Here is a 15,723-nt window from a genome sequence, read left to right on the forward strand (position 1 = left end):
TTTTAGTCAAGCACCTGAAGGAGTACAATGTTGTGGAGTGACAGCTCTCACTTGGAGGGGCATTCCAGAGGGTTGGTGCCATTACTGAAAAGGCCCTGCTGCTAGAAAAAGTGATCAACTCTTCTACACAGCACTGAATTGCTGAACTGAGATGAACTCACCTGTGGGGTAGGGTGCTATACAGGCAATGGAATGAGCATTGAGCCCGATCACTATCAGTGGTTCCAGCCCTTTCCCAGCATTAGTTATGCTTTTCACCAATCTTCTTCATATTTTCATCTGTTTTCGAAAGTCTATGTTTGCAAAGAACTAGAGGCAGCTTTGGGACGCGGGTGGCGCTGTGGGTTAAACCACAGAGCCTAGGACTTGCTGATCAGAAGGTCGGCAGTTCGAATCCCTGCAACGGGGTGAGCTCCCATTGCTCAGTCCCAGCTCCTGCCAACCTAGCAGTTTGAAAGCATGCCCATGTAAGTAGATAAATAGGTACCACTCTGGCGGGAAGGTAAACGGCGTTTCCGTGTGCTGCTCTGGTTCGCCAGAAGCAGCTTAGTCATGCTGGCCACATGACCCGGAAGCTGTACGCCGGCTCCCTTGGCCATAAAGCGAGATGAGCACTGCAACCCCAGAGTCGGTCATGACTGGACCTAATGGTCAGGGGTCCCTTTACCTTTAGAGGCAGTTTTAAATAATAATAATAATAGTAACAATTTATTAGTTTTCAATAATCCAATAAAAGCCTCATTATAACAATGCCAAACTATAATACCATTAATAATGCCAATTATTCAAAAGCCAAATTATACAATTTAGGTGGCCCCCTGAGTGCTGGAATTGATGGTTAGATTATTTACTTTATTCCTGCGTTCCAAAATCTTATAAATTTACATTACCCCCCCCCATCAGAACTAGAGACAGTTTTTAAAAGGCTTTTAAAAAGGGGGAAATATTAAAAGAAACCAAACTTCAAGTCCTACTGGTTTTAAGGGAAGAGAAGGAAGCCTATGCTTTTCTTTTGAATTCCAATCCATAGATCGGAAAACTACTTAGTTCACATCATAATGGCTAAAGTTGGAGAAGATTGTCTTAAAGTTCACAACATTAAAACAAGTTTGGACTGTATTTTACTGTTGACCATGCAGAAATCCCGGCACACTGATCTGAGAACAAGTCCCATTGAATCCAGTGGGTCTGACTTCTAAGTAGACCTGTATAGTAATGAACTGTTCTTTTTAGTACTGCATAGTACTGTTAGTTAAGATAGATAATAATTAATGATACCCCTTTCCCCTGAGAATAGGATAAACTCGCACTGTTTGACCTTCTCTTCCATGGGTAAATCTATTAGGGAAATATGTGAGTAGAAAAAGCTGAAGTTAAATCAGAGTTTATTAAAATGTCAAAGACATGGAGGAAATATATTTAAAAGAAAAGGTTTAAAGTTTAATTATTGCTCTGTTATATTTTAGCAATCTTTTCAAGTCTTGGAAGTTGTAATAAGAGAAAAACTGGTTTAAATTCCATATTCATAAGTATTATTTATATTTTAAATAGTACTTGAGCCTGAGAAAGATCAATAAAATTGCAATTTATACAGATACGTAGATTTGCACAAGACTATTACTCAGTTTTGCATTTCCCTCTTGATAACTGCAGAAGTCTCTAGAGATAACAATTTTACAACAAAGTTTGTGATATGGCTATTCAGCATTATTATTGAGGCCCAAACAAGATTAGTTCATTAATCACATGACTTTTAAGCAATTTAGTCAAGATAAATTTATGAAAACAGACTTCCACTGGATCCTGATTCAGAATTTCCACTATCACCACTTGCTGAGGAATGTGTGGAAAGGAAAACCCACTCTTTACTGCTGAATCAGAACAAATGCTAATCCATAGAAAACCCACTTGACATTTGCTCTGATTTAATGGCAAAGAGCAGGTTTTCTCCAGGAAAAGCTATGGGGCAAACAGAAGTTTGGACGAGCCCATAGTTCTGTTGGTATTTTGTGAGTATTCATGAAATATTTTTGGGGACTCATTCAAATTGTCATTTAAAAAATTAAACAAAATGTGGAATTCTAAACACTGACGTACACCACTAAACAGTTGTGCTGTTTCAATGCTACCATGATGAGATTTCTTCCCCTTAAGTGTACAATCCCCAGATTTGCTCTGGAGGGTTGGGGAATCTCTAGAACAGATTTAGGGTTGGCGCCATTAAAGGAAAGGAGAACGTTGTGTTGCACAAGGAGAAATCCTTGCAATTATGGAACCATCTGCTTATTGCTATGTTGAATACAACCAAGAGTATTTGGGAAAGAGCAAAATATAAATAATATCTGTAGGCACATGGCAATGTTTCTAGCCTTTATCTAGTATGAAAGTCCTATGCCCATCTCTCACAGTGGCTTCCAGAGACCATGTTTCATGCACACAGCCTATTCAAGCTCAGAAGGCAAGAAGAGCCGTTCTAGATCAGAACAATGACCTGCCTAGTCAGCATGCACTTCTGCCTGAGGGCTGTCTCAACAGCTGTCAGGGACTGGGCAGAGGAGGAATGATGGAGACCACCTCCCCAGCCTGACCCTTCCAAAGAAGAAGAAGACAGTTCAGAATTAAACAGGAGTTTGAGGGAGATCACAGCTCAGAGGTAGATGTGGGGGAAAGCTGGGAAATAATGGGAGAGGAGGAGAAGGCAGAGCCAGAGCAGCTGGCTGACAAGTTATCACTAGAAAGCATTCCAAACACTCCATCTCCCAGAACCCGGTGAGCCTTAAAGATAGGAGAGCAAAGGGCCCAGAAGCAAATGGCCCTCAGCGCCACCTGTAGGGGGAATGACGAATGAGGAAGTGGAAAAGAAGGGGAGGGGAGATTTAATTGAGGCAACACCATTATTCCAAGAGGCTGCAGTCCCAAGCCTCTCTCTGTAAATACTGAATAAAAGGCAGATGGTAAGAACTTTTCCGTGTCTTATCCATTCCTGGCAACCTGCCGTGGGGGTTGGATCCTCTGACGCCTGGCAACAGCAGGCATGAAAAGGTGAGGTTTGGAAAGGGATAAATCATATTCATGATAAATGTGTAAAAATGCTGAGTTGAGGATCTGAGAAGCCTTGAGCAAACCTAAATAGCAGATACCCGAATATCATTTCGCTCTGCACTTCCTGCTCTTCTGCCTCACCAAACAGGCTGTAAGAGCCCTTAGATGGACTACAACAAGACGACAAAATCAGCCCATCAGTATGGTGAGCATTGTTCAGGGCTGTTCTGTTCTTCTTGCCCCATCATGTAAACAAGATCTGCTCTTCGATGAAACAGTGCTTGCTTTCCTAATAATATCACTGGGCATCAGGTTGGCCACTGTGAGAACAAAATACTGAACTAAATGGAAGAGAAAGGGAGTTTTCCTTCTAGACTTCAGCACAAAAAATAAACTATTTTTATTCTATTCATTCTGCTCTGTATACATGGAATAAGAAACAAACTGGAGAAGGGATACTTTATACTAAATTCTCTGATTTAAGGAAAAACGCTACTTTGCAGACAGGATGAATTACCCTAGAAATCAGCAGTTCCAGAAACACATGCTGCTCAGTATGAATAAAAAAGAAAAAAAGAACTGCAAAAGTCCAGTATTAAACTCTGCGGGTAATGAGGCCGTATAAATCACATAACCCACTGTGTCAGAATAAAACAAGAGCAATTTCAAGATTACTCATACAATTCAATTCAAGATTACTCATACAATTCAATAAGTTCCAGATCAGCCCCAAATCAAATTCACCTGCAAACTGGAAAAAAAGGACGTTGAACAGCAAATACTGGTTATTTTTTTCCCAATCAGGGAAACAGATGGAGCCACATAGCAGCCTAGCAACATTCATTTAGCAAGAGAAACAACATCAGAAACAGAAACTAGGCTACCAGGTATTCTGAAGGAAGGCTATTAACTGCCAATGAAGATAAGGGGAGATCTCTCAACTTTCACCACTACAGCACCTTCAATGACAACTTAACCCTCCTAGACCTACTGGCGTCATCTCCGTTGGGTTGCCATATAGTGAGAAAGTATATGAAATTGCCTTATACTGAGAAAAAGAACATGGGCCTGTGTAGTAAAGTCTGGACCTCTCAGACTAGTGTGTGAATTGGAATTTAGCCACTCAAGGCTTTTGCATTTCCTGGAAGCTCCAATACAGTTCTTGGCTCAAAAATATGTCAAAACATATCCCCAAATTTCACATGTTGAGAGAAAATATAAAACATATGTGTTTAGCTGCATCTTTAAATGTTTGTTTTCAGTTGAATTTTTTTTAAAAAAAGATTAATGGGGAAATGAATGTGAAAATCTTATAGAATGGAAATAGAATAATTCTATATTATATAATTCTACATTATAAATAATTATATATGTCTATTCAGAAGTAATGTTGCATTCCATTTTCTTGACAAACTTAGAAATCTAATGGAATCTAGTGGAAGTTTAGCGCTCACTTGTGTGTTGATCATTTCCAGAAAAGTAATAATAATCTGATTGTGACCCCATTAATTTGGCAATTCACTTGAATTTTGCGTTGTCATTTCATTTGATGAGATTTGGGGCAGTAACCTGGCATACAGTTCTTTCCCGCAATTTAAAATTTAGTGTGACATGATGGTAGATTGGTCAAAAAGCCACCATTCCATAATGCAACAGGAATGTTAGAAATCACGAAAGAAGCGCTGACATTTTAATTTATAAAACAAACATAATAAACTGAATGCAGTCTTAATGAATTTGTGTTTATTTGAGTTTATTCAGGTTGGGAAGCAGCAGTCATTTTACCCTCAAAAGGTCGTAAGGAAACTTCTAAATAGTTTTATCATGAGATAAATAAAAGATGCTGGGAGACCTTCTGGTAATTAGAAAATAACATGATTTCTAAGACCATCAGGCTCTATTCAACCTTCTGACTCAGAACCTTCTAAGTTCTGAGAAATCTTTCCTTCTGTTTATTTATTTGTCCATTCCTCCCACACTTCCACCTATATAGAAGGAAGGTTTATTAAGGAGATGTTATAGCATTTTGGGATGCTGCATTCACTCGTGATTTTTTTAATTTTTATTTTTAAGGAAGGTTAGGGAGTTTAGTCATGTCTAATACAGAAGGTTGAAACATATACTAAATTGTTGAATCTCCAAAATTTATGGGTTTCAAAGTGTTTCAAGGTAGATAAAAATTTAAAAGGCTGAAACTATTTCATAGCACATAGCACACAAACCATTAGTCCAGAACATGGTTACATTAACTGGCATTAAAGGAGAACTCCCTGTGGGCACAAGATGTAGGTCACAACATTATGATGGAAGATTGGGAAAAATTATGGAAAACTGATTTAAAATTTACAGATTGTTCCCTATTGAAGGAGAATTACGTGAAGATGATTTACAGATGGTACATAACACCAGTGCATTTAGGGAAAATGTACAAAACTAGTTCAAATATATGTTGGAAGTGTAAAGAAAAGGAGGGGACATTTTATCATATGTGGTGGGATTGTAAGGTAATTAAATTTTTTGGGAAATGATATATAACGAATTGAAGAAAATGTTCCATTTAACATTTGTTAAAAAACCTGAAGCATTTTTATTAGGGATTGTAGGGAAAGATCTGCCAAAAAAGCTGAAAAACATCTACATGAATGCGACAACAGCCGCAAAAGTTTTAATAGCACAAGGATGGAAGACTGAAGAAACCCCAACTAAAGAATCATGACAAGAAAATTTGATGGACTATGCAGAACTGGCAAAACTGACATACAAGCTACGGGACAAGGATAACTGTGACTTTAAAGATGAATGGGAACCCTTTACAAAGTATTTGAAGATGCAACAAAGCGAACTGGACTCCTTGGCTGGTTTTGAATAAACATTCACAAACTTTTTATTGATAATTATCAGCTAAATAGTTTGAGGATCTATACAACTGTGTACATGCAGAAAACAGCATTTTTAGAGAAATCAAAGACTGGAACTGAGGGAAGTCAGGGGGTGGGGGTGGGTGGGTTCTGTGGGGGAAGGGAGGAAAAATGGGGGGAAATAAGGATTATATGTTTCTGGATAATATGTTTTGTTTTAATTTTGAATAAAAAAGTAATTAAAAAAGGATAATAATAATAATAATAATAATAATAATAATAATAATGGAGAACCCCCTGTTTCTGGCATAATAGGAACATAGGAAGCTGCCTTATACCAAGTCAGATCATTGGTTCACCGATTTCAGTATTGTCTTCACTGATTGGCAGCTATTCTCCGGGATTTCATGCAAAGCAAGATGCTCTGCCATGAGCTATGGCTCTTCCTCAGTGGGGAACTCTGGTTTAAAACAAGCCAAGATCTCTGTGAAACTGGCAGGTTAGAGGATGATGAGGGAGAAACAGATGCTCCACTTATTGTGTTTTCCAACAAGACCCACATCCAGAGACTGGAGTGTTCAGGTGGCACTAGGGTCGCTTACACACCATACATTTAAAGGTGATTTAAAGCACATGGCTTAGCCCCAAGAATCCTGGATACCATATTTTGTAGAGTTCTGGAAACTCTACAGCTCCTGTGTAATGATCCCGGGCAGGCAAGCAAGCTCTGATAAGAATTAATGAGTCTCTGGCAGTTTTAAAAAGGTAAAAGTAAAGGGACCCCTGACAATTAAGTCCAGTCGCGAATGACTCTGGGGTTGCGGCGCTCATCTTGCTTTATAGGCCGAGGGAGCTGGCATTTGTCCGCTCTGCAGACAGTCTTTCCAGGTCATGTGGCCAGCATGACTAAGCCGCTTCTGGCGAAACCAGAGCAACACATGGAAACACCTTCCTGCCAGAGGGGTACCTATTTATCTACTGGCACTATGTGCTTTCGAACTGCTAGGTTGGCAGGAGCTGGGACCGAACAACGGGAGCTCACCTCATCGTGGGGATTCGAACCACCGACCTTCCAATCGGCAAGTCCAAGCGGCACAGTGGTTTAACCCACAGCGCCACCCGCTTCCCCTCTGGCAGTTTTATGTACGTTTATTTATAATTTGCATCCAGAGAGTGGCTCCGAGCTTGCCGCCATTACTATGAGTTGGTCACTCTGAGTCTCCACCCCTTTCACAGCACGAAGGGTGCCAAGGTCCAGTCCTTCCTCTCTTGTAATTCCGTTGCATTTTAACCCTTTCAGCTCTTCTAGTTTAGGGAGAAGGTGGGTTAACTCCCCCCCCTCTATCAAAAGAAGAAGCCTCGAAACACTTCCTTTCTCCTGGTTGCATAGCAACCCCCTCAGTGTCATCTATCTCCTCCCCTCCCTCTGTGAGCTTTCCGAGTCTGGGAACTCATGATGAAGAGGGGCTGGGCTAACCCACTCCTGCTCGTCTCCACAGTCAGACGCTGTCTCCCTCTGTACTGGCACTCCTTCATCTCCAGATTCTGGCTCTTCACAGGCATTTGATTCAGCCACATCCTAGGATCTTTTGGGGGAAGCTAGGTGCTTTAAATTGGCGATGGTTTAAGTGTAAAACTAAAAGTTTCAAAGTGTGAGTGCAACAAATCCATCATTTCTCAAGCCCACATAACTGGCAAGGGCAGGAAAACCATCATGTGATGTCCTCATGTCACATGGTAAACATCCATGAGGTGTTTCAGGGGAAGAGAAATAGACATGGAGATACAGTTTTCAGAAGCAGTGGCCTGACTTCTGTAACATTTGGCTCCCCCAGAGTGTGGACTTCATGGCAAACCCAAGTATGGTCTGAAATATTCTTATAGCAATAGATCATTGTGAGCCACATGACAACAGTACAAATAATGACCTGTATGTTATATAGGAAACATTATGTATGGAGATCCTCAGGGTTGAGATAGTTATTAGGGTCTGGAAGAAATCTCAGCAATTTCAGGTTTTGCAGAATACTTGAAAGTGGTCTCCAGTACAGGTATGCAGTGCATAACTATGGAAGAAGCAGATAGCCTTCCCAATTTGTAGTTGCTTTTATCTGTCAAAACCCAAATCCCAAATGAATGAAGATAATATGGAACCTCTTTAAAGATGGTGGGATTTGATTCCATACAGAGCTTTTTGAGCAACTGGATTTGATGAAGTCGGCTGGAAATGCTAAAACTTTTCAAACGGCGTTTGAATTTAACAGCATTTAATTTCACTTGGGGCAAATGAATCAAGATGAAATCCAAGGAGACTAGTCAGAGAAACAAGACTGCAGCACGCCAGAAAGATTGAATGCAGAGAGATTAAACTCCAAGCAATCAGCACCTATATATGGCTGCTGAAAGCGCAGCATTGAATGAGGCCATCCAAGGACAGCGTGTCAAGGAATCGAGACAAATATTAACTGCAGTGTAAACAAAGAACTGCTAAGTGTTATTTTCATGTTGTGCTTAGATTTGCCTGCAGTTTAGATGACATTTCTTTGAATGCCTCCTCCCCCAACTATGACATTAAATATATAAGAGGGTAACTTTCCTTGAAGCAAATACTGTTGGGTAGAAAAATTATGAAGGTCAGCTTCTTACACTTGCATCAATACAGAGATTTCCAACAAAAGCACTCACTTTTCAACATGAAATCAACAAGACAACAATTCTCTGTACAGTGCAAGATTTAGGGCAGTGTGGGCAGCTCTCATGCACAGGGTGCCAAGCTGAGGGGCACAAAAGAACAGTAATATCTATACAACTTACACACATACACACACACACAGTTAGTTATATGAGTAAATATACAGGTAAACTGTACCAAAAATAATTATTGAGAAAATATGAAATATAGCTGATTCTCCATGTGATTAGAACTGCCACTCTTGCATTGTGACTTCATCATAGGGTTTATTAAGTTTTTTATTGCCATGAAGAACAGGCAACGTGGCTTCGAAGTTTAACTTTAGGAACTCAACACAAAGCAGTGCCAAACTGCCATTAGGCAAGACATTCCATGAAAATAAAAGCCTTCTTTGGAACTATTGCTCAGTGACAGCTAGGAAGCTTCACCTCGGCCTTATTTCCTCTTAACACTGTGGTCTCTGACAGTGATAGATGCAAATGTTCATTCTTCTGCACCTACCAACTGATCTATAAATTCTGTTTAACACTTCAGTGGGATGGAGGAAAATGTGGCTTTGTGATAAAGGTCTGACATTGCGGCGAGAACATAATTCTTCCTATCACCCTGTAGATTGTCGGACTCCACCATCTATGAAGGCACTGAACAAGTTATTTCAGCAAGAGAGTGAACTTTTGCAGGCTGCTACGTACTAATAAGCTTCTACTGGGATTTTTGTTGCCGCTGCTGTTCCCATCTGAAATCCTTCTAAGGATCGGAAAGCTATCTTCGCTTAATAGCATACCATAAATTGTCATTTGATGCATTTTCAAAGGCCATAGTAAATTTTTTCAGAGAGTACAGGTCTTCCTAGAAGCAGAAGTGCAAATTAATGGAAGGTCAACCAACAGTTTCCACTGTTTTCACAATGAGGTGTATACTGGAATGCCAACGTATTGGGCGCAGCAGTTGGGACATTGGTAAGATAATCTGACCATACAGGAAGCATCTTTAAAATGCTTCACAGTTGGGGGGGGGGAATCAGCAACAACTTAGGTTCAACTAACACGAGGTGCCTGTTGGTTCATGATCCATCTATTGAGGCTGAAGATTCCCCAAATACCATCTGTTATCTTACCCTCCATGTTAGCTTGCATTTGGCACCTCTTCAATCTACTTCACCAGAGCAGTTCAAGAGAAGGCGAATGAAGCAAGCAGGCAGATTTGAGTAGATGTGGGGTACCATTGTGAAGAAATCAAACCTTGAATAGAGTCCTTATCTGCATTGATCAGAGGGCTATCCTCCTTAGCATAATCTTTCAGAGTGGTCAGTATCAGCTGTTTCAGAGAAGCAGTGAGCATTTCATAACATTTGGCACAATTGTAAAAAGTGTGAGAATATTCTCAGTCTCATAAAGTAGAAAAACAGCCATCTTCCTGAAAGAAAAGGTCCTCTTAATTCTCATTAGAGTATCACTTCCTGTTGTAGTTTCTTCTACATCTGAGATTTATATTTCTGTCTTTTGGGGATCTTGCATATTTTATTGTTCATTTTCAGCTGTACACTTCAATATAAAATAGCACCTACAATTTCTCCTCACAGCTGGGGAAGTCACATGAAAAAGAGTTTCTGTGTAATACAACTGACAAGTAAAATACCTCACATCATTTTATATGGGGAAGCTGTTTTTTTTAAAAAAAGGAGGGGAAAGGTATCTCTTGCCTCCACCAAAGATGTGATTTCATAGGCGACAATCAGCTACCTAAGATTACAAAACCATTTTAGACTGTGAGGGTGGGGGCTTGGATGCCAAGAAGCCAGAGAGATTACTTTAAACATGAACTTGTCATCTTACCTGATAGAAATCCTGTAATAGACTCCATTTCCCCGATATATTTGTAGCATTGCAGCTGCCAGGCCACAAATGAAGATCGAGGCTATTACCACATCCTGTATGTCAAGAAACGGAGCCAATATGCTGCATTTTCAATATACAGCAGGCATCCTATCACACCAGCAAAGTTCTCCGTTCCTTAAATATTTAATGTCAATGATTCAATATGGCTCCTTCAGTTCCTGTTTTGTTGTTTCCAGCATGCATGCTAACAGTCCTAGAGAGCTGTGAAGTGCTTTGTGTTTATTGCCTGAGATCCGTTTAAAAAAAAGGACAAGGAAAAAGTCACAAAAAATTCAAACGGGACTATCTACATTGTGTGCATGCGGATTTAACACAGTTGGCTCCTAAGATCTTGGATCTCCAGCTTCAAAACCAGGGGACAAAGAAGGAGACAATGGGTATAAAAGCAACTTACAAGAACCACCAAAGCAATGGGTAACTCGAGAGGCAAATCTCCATTGGCTTAAGCAAATTGCTCATTTGCAAACGAACCTCACTTATAGGGTTGTGTCGATAAAATGGGATGACCTCCTTCATGACCTCCTTCAGTGGAGGTTTAGATATAAATGTGATAAATTAGTGACAGAAGGTGCAGTTAGATTGAAGGGGACTATTCATTCTTATTCAGCCACTACTTATTTCACTTAGGACTGCATATGAATTGCGCTTGGTGAGTTTTGCCTGTAACACTGTAAAAATGATTTAATTTTAGTGACTACGCTTTCCCTGACACAGTCGACATCATTGTCACCCATGAATGGCAAAGAAATTAATATCATATTCTTTCATGGAAATTGAAACATGTTTTTTTTCCCACCAAAGATTTTATTTCATGGACATTAAGGTACACTGCAATCACAAATTAGATCAATTAATTTAAATGAACATGTCTGTTAAACACATTTAACTTATGTTCTACATTTCATAACCCATTGAAAAATGACTCTCAGGGACACAGCTATAAAGACTTATGGCAGTAAGTCAGTCAGAAGGACTTCCTGGTTCCTCAGAATGAGCCGCACAAGAAAAATAAAGGCATGCTTTGCAACTGATTTAGTCTATCAAAAGTCAAAATGAATTCAGCTAAATGATGTTATTAGATCAAGTATGCCGAGACACAATTTGTTAACTTCATTTCTTGTAGCAATGGGTGATATGAGGCAAAACAGACAATTAAATGATTTTTGCAGAGAGCATATCATATTGCTTTTATGTAATCAAATATTTTCTACAAGAATCGCCTGCCAGTCTGTATACAAATTATACCACATGATAGATGATAAATTCTGCTAAGTTCTTCTTTTATTGGTTTCTTTATTAAAATGTGACATCCTCACCTTAATAAGAGGATATCGTTACTTTGTCCCCTTCAATGGTTAGTCTACGCAGCCCACATCTGCTTATAACGGATTTCTGTAATACTCTGCCATCCTATCCAATTAATCAGAGACCCAACTGAAGGCTGCCATGAATTTTCAGCAAACATGATGTGAAGGCTGTATCTCGAGACCTGTATCTAGTGAATTATTTGTCATAGCATGCATCACCATGTTCCCTGAATGGCATCCACAATTAGCGGTGCAGCTATCGGCATTGGAAGATGAAGGATGTGGAATTCAGATGTTGACAACCTACTCCCCAGTTGGAGGGATTAGCTGTTAGAATTATGGTAACATGCTCTGTGTGGGGTTTCTCCAGTCTGGATGCTGAAGCTGGTGTAGCCAGGTTTTTTAGCACAGTATCTGAATATGCACATATTATACCTGCACTGAGGGGACTTCACCGGCTTTTATCAGCTACTGGGCCATGTTCAATGTTTCCTTGTTAACATATAAAGCCCTGAACAGCTTGGGATAAGATTCCCTGAAAGACCACCTTCCCCCTATACGGACCTGTAAGAACACAACATGGCCAAGGTGATGCTTGTGGGTGTTATGGCACAGAGGAATCATTGCATGGACAGGTGGAGTCCCCCCAACCCCAGGAGACCCCCGAGCGGAATAATGACTCAAGACAACGTGCTATGGGATTAACATTGGCCACAACTTTATTTTCAGATGTAGGGAGACCTTGGCTCAGGCATTGGGCGTTTATCCTTTCCAGTCCCCAGCCAGGGATCTGGGAGACTTCAGGGTTATCCAGAATGTGTGGGGATTGGGCTGACTCTGGAGAACATATGTTCAAGCAGAGAGCCCGCCCCTGTTTTGCTGCCGTTGGAGGGGAGAGCAATGACAACCTCTTTACATAGCTGTCAACGTTTCCTTTTTTTAAGGGAAATTCCCTTATTCCGAATAGGATTCCTCGCAAGAAAAGGGAAAAGTTGACAGCTATGCCCTTTCAATGGGGAACTCTGGGATCACCACCACAAGGGGGGCATGGGTCACTGCTTCACGCCCCCCCCCCATTTAGGAAGATAGACTAAAGGATTCCACCCAAGGCGTGAAACCACCAAAGTTGTGACATTTTGCTACGGGGAAGGCAAAACCTGCTAATGCAGGAAAATTCCTTTCCGGCCCTTCAACAGCGATCCTGATGTAGCAGCGCCTGTGTACCTGTGGAGAAGAGGTTAACCTGCAAAAGAAGACTTAATTGAGGGAGGGGAGGGTGGGAGAAGCTCTGGAGCTGACTGCCGCTTCGCAGGTAAGATTCACCTTCTGTTGTGTGGGCAGGACGGTCCCTCCCTTTACCTGGCCAATCCCCTGGCAACGCCTCCCCAGGCGTGATTGGGCAATTGGCTGAGGTAGGCGGATACGTCCAGGTATCCAGCTTGGGGAGGATGAAGCCAGACCGAACTACCAGGAGCCGCACTGAGATCTGGGGGGCTGCGCGCAACCACATAAAAGGCTCCCCCATTTGATGTGGGGAGTTGTCATTCTTAGCTATTGTAACTTTTGCCATTTTCTTCCAACAGGAGAGAGACCTGCCATAGTGACTCTGACCTCTGCAAATATGTATGTTTGGGAATGTGGTGACAGCACGTGTACAGATTCCTGCAGTCCTGACTATCACATAGAGAAACATATCACAAGACCAATTTGGACTTTTCTTGAACACTGCTGTACTAAGTACACACCATGGGTTTCAAGTGTCCCTGAACATTATTTCCCCTGGTCATCTAATGTGGCAATTAATATTTCTAGCCTCTGATTAAATTAGCATTTTTTAAAAAAGTAAGCAGCACATTATGAATATTCTTGATTTCCCAGGAACAACTTTGGTTTATATGCCAATTGGGCAATCCACAACAGATTAAAGGATTTCTAAATATTTAACCATAAATTCTGCTGTGCAGAAAACAATCTGAAATTTAAATGTGTTTGCAAGGAGTTGCTTCCAGTAGAAGGGCCAGCTATAGCAGTAAACATTTTGAATGTAAACAGGTTTTGCTGCTGCGATTTCTACTATTCTTGTGGCATTGATCTATTGCTGCTCTCTGTCAGTTCTTGAGGACTTTTTTGGAACAATTAAAAGTTCCCTGGGTTTAAAAATAGATACAGTGGTACCTCGGGTTACGAACTTATTCTGTTCTGGAAGTCTGTTCTTAAACTGAAACCATTCTTAAACCAAGGCGCACTTTCCCTAATGAGGCCTCCCTCCGCCGGTGCCCTTCTACCGTTCGGCTTCCATTCTTAGATTGAGGTAAAGTTCGCAAACCGGGACACTACTTCCAGTTTTGTGGAGTTTGTAAACCAAATAGTTCGTAAACAGGGCTGTTCTTAAACCGAGGTACCACTGTACAGTCAAAAGAGTTTTAAGCAGAACTGTAGTGTTTCGTAAGCTATTTGTGTGTAGGAAGGTCCAAAAATTTCCACAACTAGAATTGAAGCTCTGTGGCTGGCAAGAGGCTGGAGGCTGTGTGGAAAAATGGCGGTGGCTGCACTACCCCACACATCAGCTGTGAGGCAGGGAGTCTGAGCTGCTTCAACAAAGCTCCACTGCACCTCCAGTCTCTTTGGGGCGTCCTCTACCCTCACTGACATCCTCTTCAGACTCCAGGGAGGGTTTCCTCGCAACCCACAAGGACTCTTCAGCTCTCTCCCACCATTTCCAGAAATACCTTTCTGACATTAAGAGCTGTTTCACAGTGGAACGGTCTCCCTTGGGAGGTTGTGGACTCTCCTTCCCAGGAGGTTTTGAAGCAGAGGTTGGGTGGTCATCTTTCATGGATGCCTTAGCTGAGATCCCTGCACTGCAGGTGGTTGGACTAGAATAGCGCCGGGGTCCCTTCCAACTCTACAGTTCTATTATTCTATTTAATTGTTTCCTGGTGCCATGCTTATATCATCATCATCAAACCTTTTATGGCATCACATACAAACATCCAAAACAAATCAATACAGAATTGCCACTTTCCCAGTGGCACAAAACATTTGCTAAAAGAAAGGAGGCAGAGCAGTCTATCGTCACATCTTTAGGTCTCCAGGGAGATCAGACGTCTGCAGTGTATTTCGACGACAAAAAACCAAATAGTGATATTTAGCCACTAACTTGGTGAGCTCCTGATCATTCCCCAGTAATAGTAAATGTATGACCTCCAACTCTGGTTTCCATTTGGGGATACAGAGCTGATCTACAGGTAGAAATTGCTAGCGGAGATCAGCATATAGTTTACAATTAAGAACCATATGTGTAAGGGTTTCCACCAGGTGGTCTTCACATGGGCAAGTTCTTTCTCCTTCCACTCTGCCTGAGAACTAAATATCCAGTGTGACATTGCGATAAACCTGTTTTGCACGGACTTCCAGCACACCAGACTTATGCTGAAATTTTCCGACTCAGCTACTCCTAAAAAGCTCCTGAAATACAGGGCCCTCTTACAGGACTATAATATTGAGTTGAGGTGAGTTTTTAAAGACACAGAATGAAAACAACTACTGCCAAATTTGCCATATTGCCAGACTGACCTCAGGCAATCAATGCCCTCTTTGTCGAAGGACACTTGCCATAGGCCCGTGGTTCATTCGGCAGGGCCGTTAAGGATAGATACACACAATGCTTATATGCAGTCGTGTGCAAGAAGAACACGTGTAAGTAACCCATTACCTGACTGAGGGGTGATATGTTATTTGAGTAAAAGCGAAACGAAAGAAGTGCCATGGTCAGATCACTTCCTGGTGCAACTGGACTTCTCTGCGACCCATCCCCTCTGCAGGGAGGTGGGACCAATTCGGATGGTCCGCCCCCACCACTTAATGGATCCAAATGGTTTCCAGAGAGTGGTAGGGGATGCTTTATCCCATGTTGATGGCCTTTC

General features: G+C 41.3%; 1 long non-coding RNA gene across 1 annotated transcript in view; it reads left to right on the forward strand.

The window, feature by feature from the left end:
- LOC309348158 overlaps nucleotides 1-15,723 on the forward strand; it is a 149,923-nt gene that overhangs the window by 119,366 nt on the left and 14,834 nt on the right. The gene's annotated exons all lie outside the window — the stretch shown is intronic.

The sequence above is a fragment of the Podarcis erhardii genome, assembly GCF_964252035.2.
Source record: "Podarcis erhardii genome assembly, chromosome: 8".
NCBI lineage: Eukaryota > Metazoa > Chordata > Lepidosauria > Squamata > Lacertidae > Podarcis > Podarcis erhardii.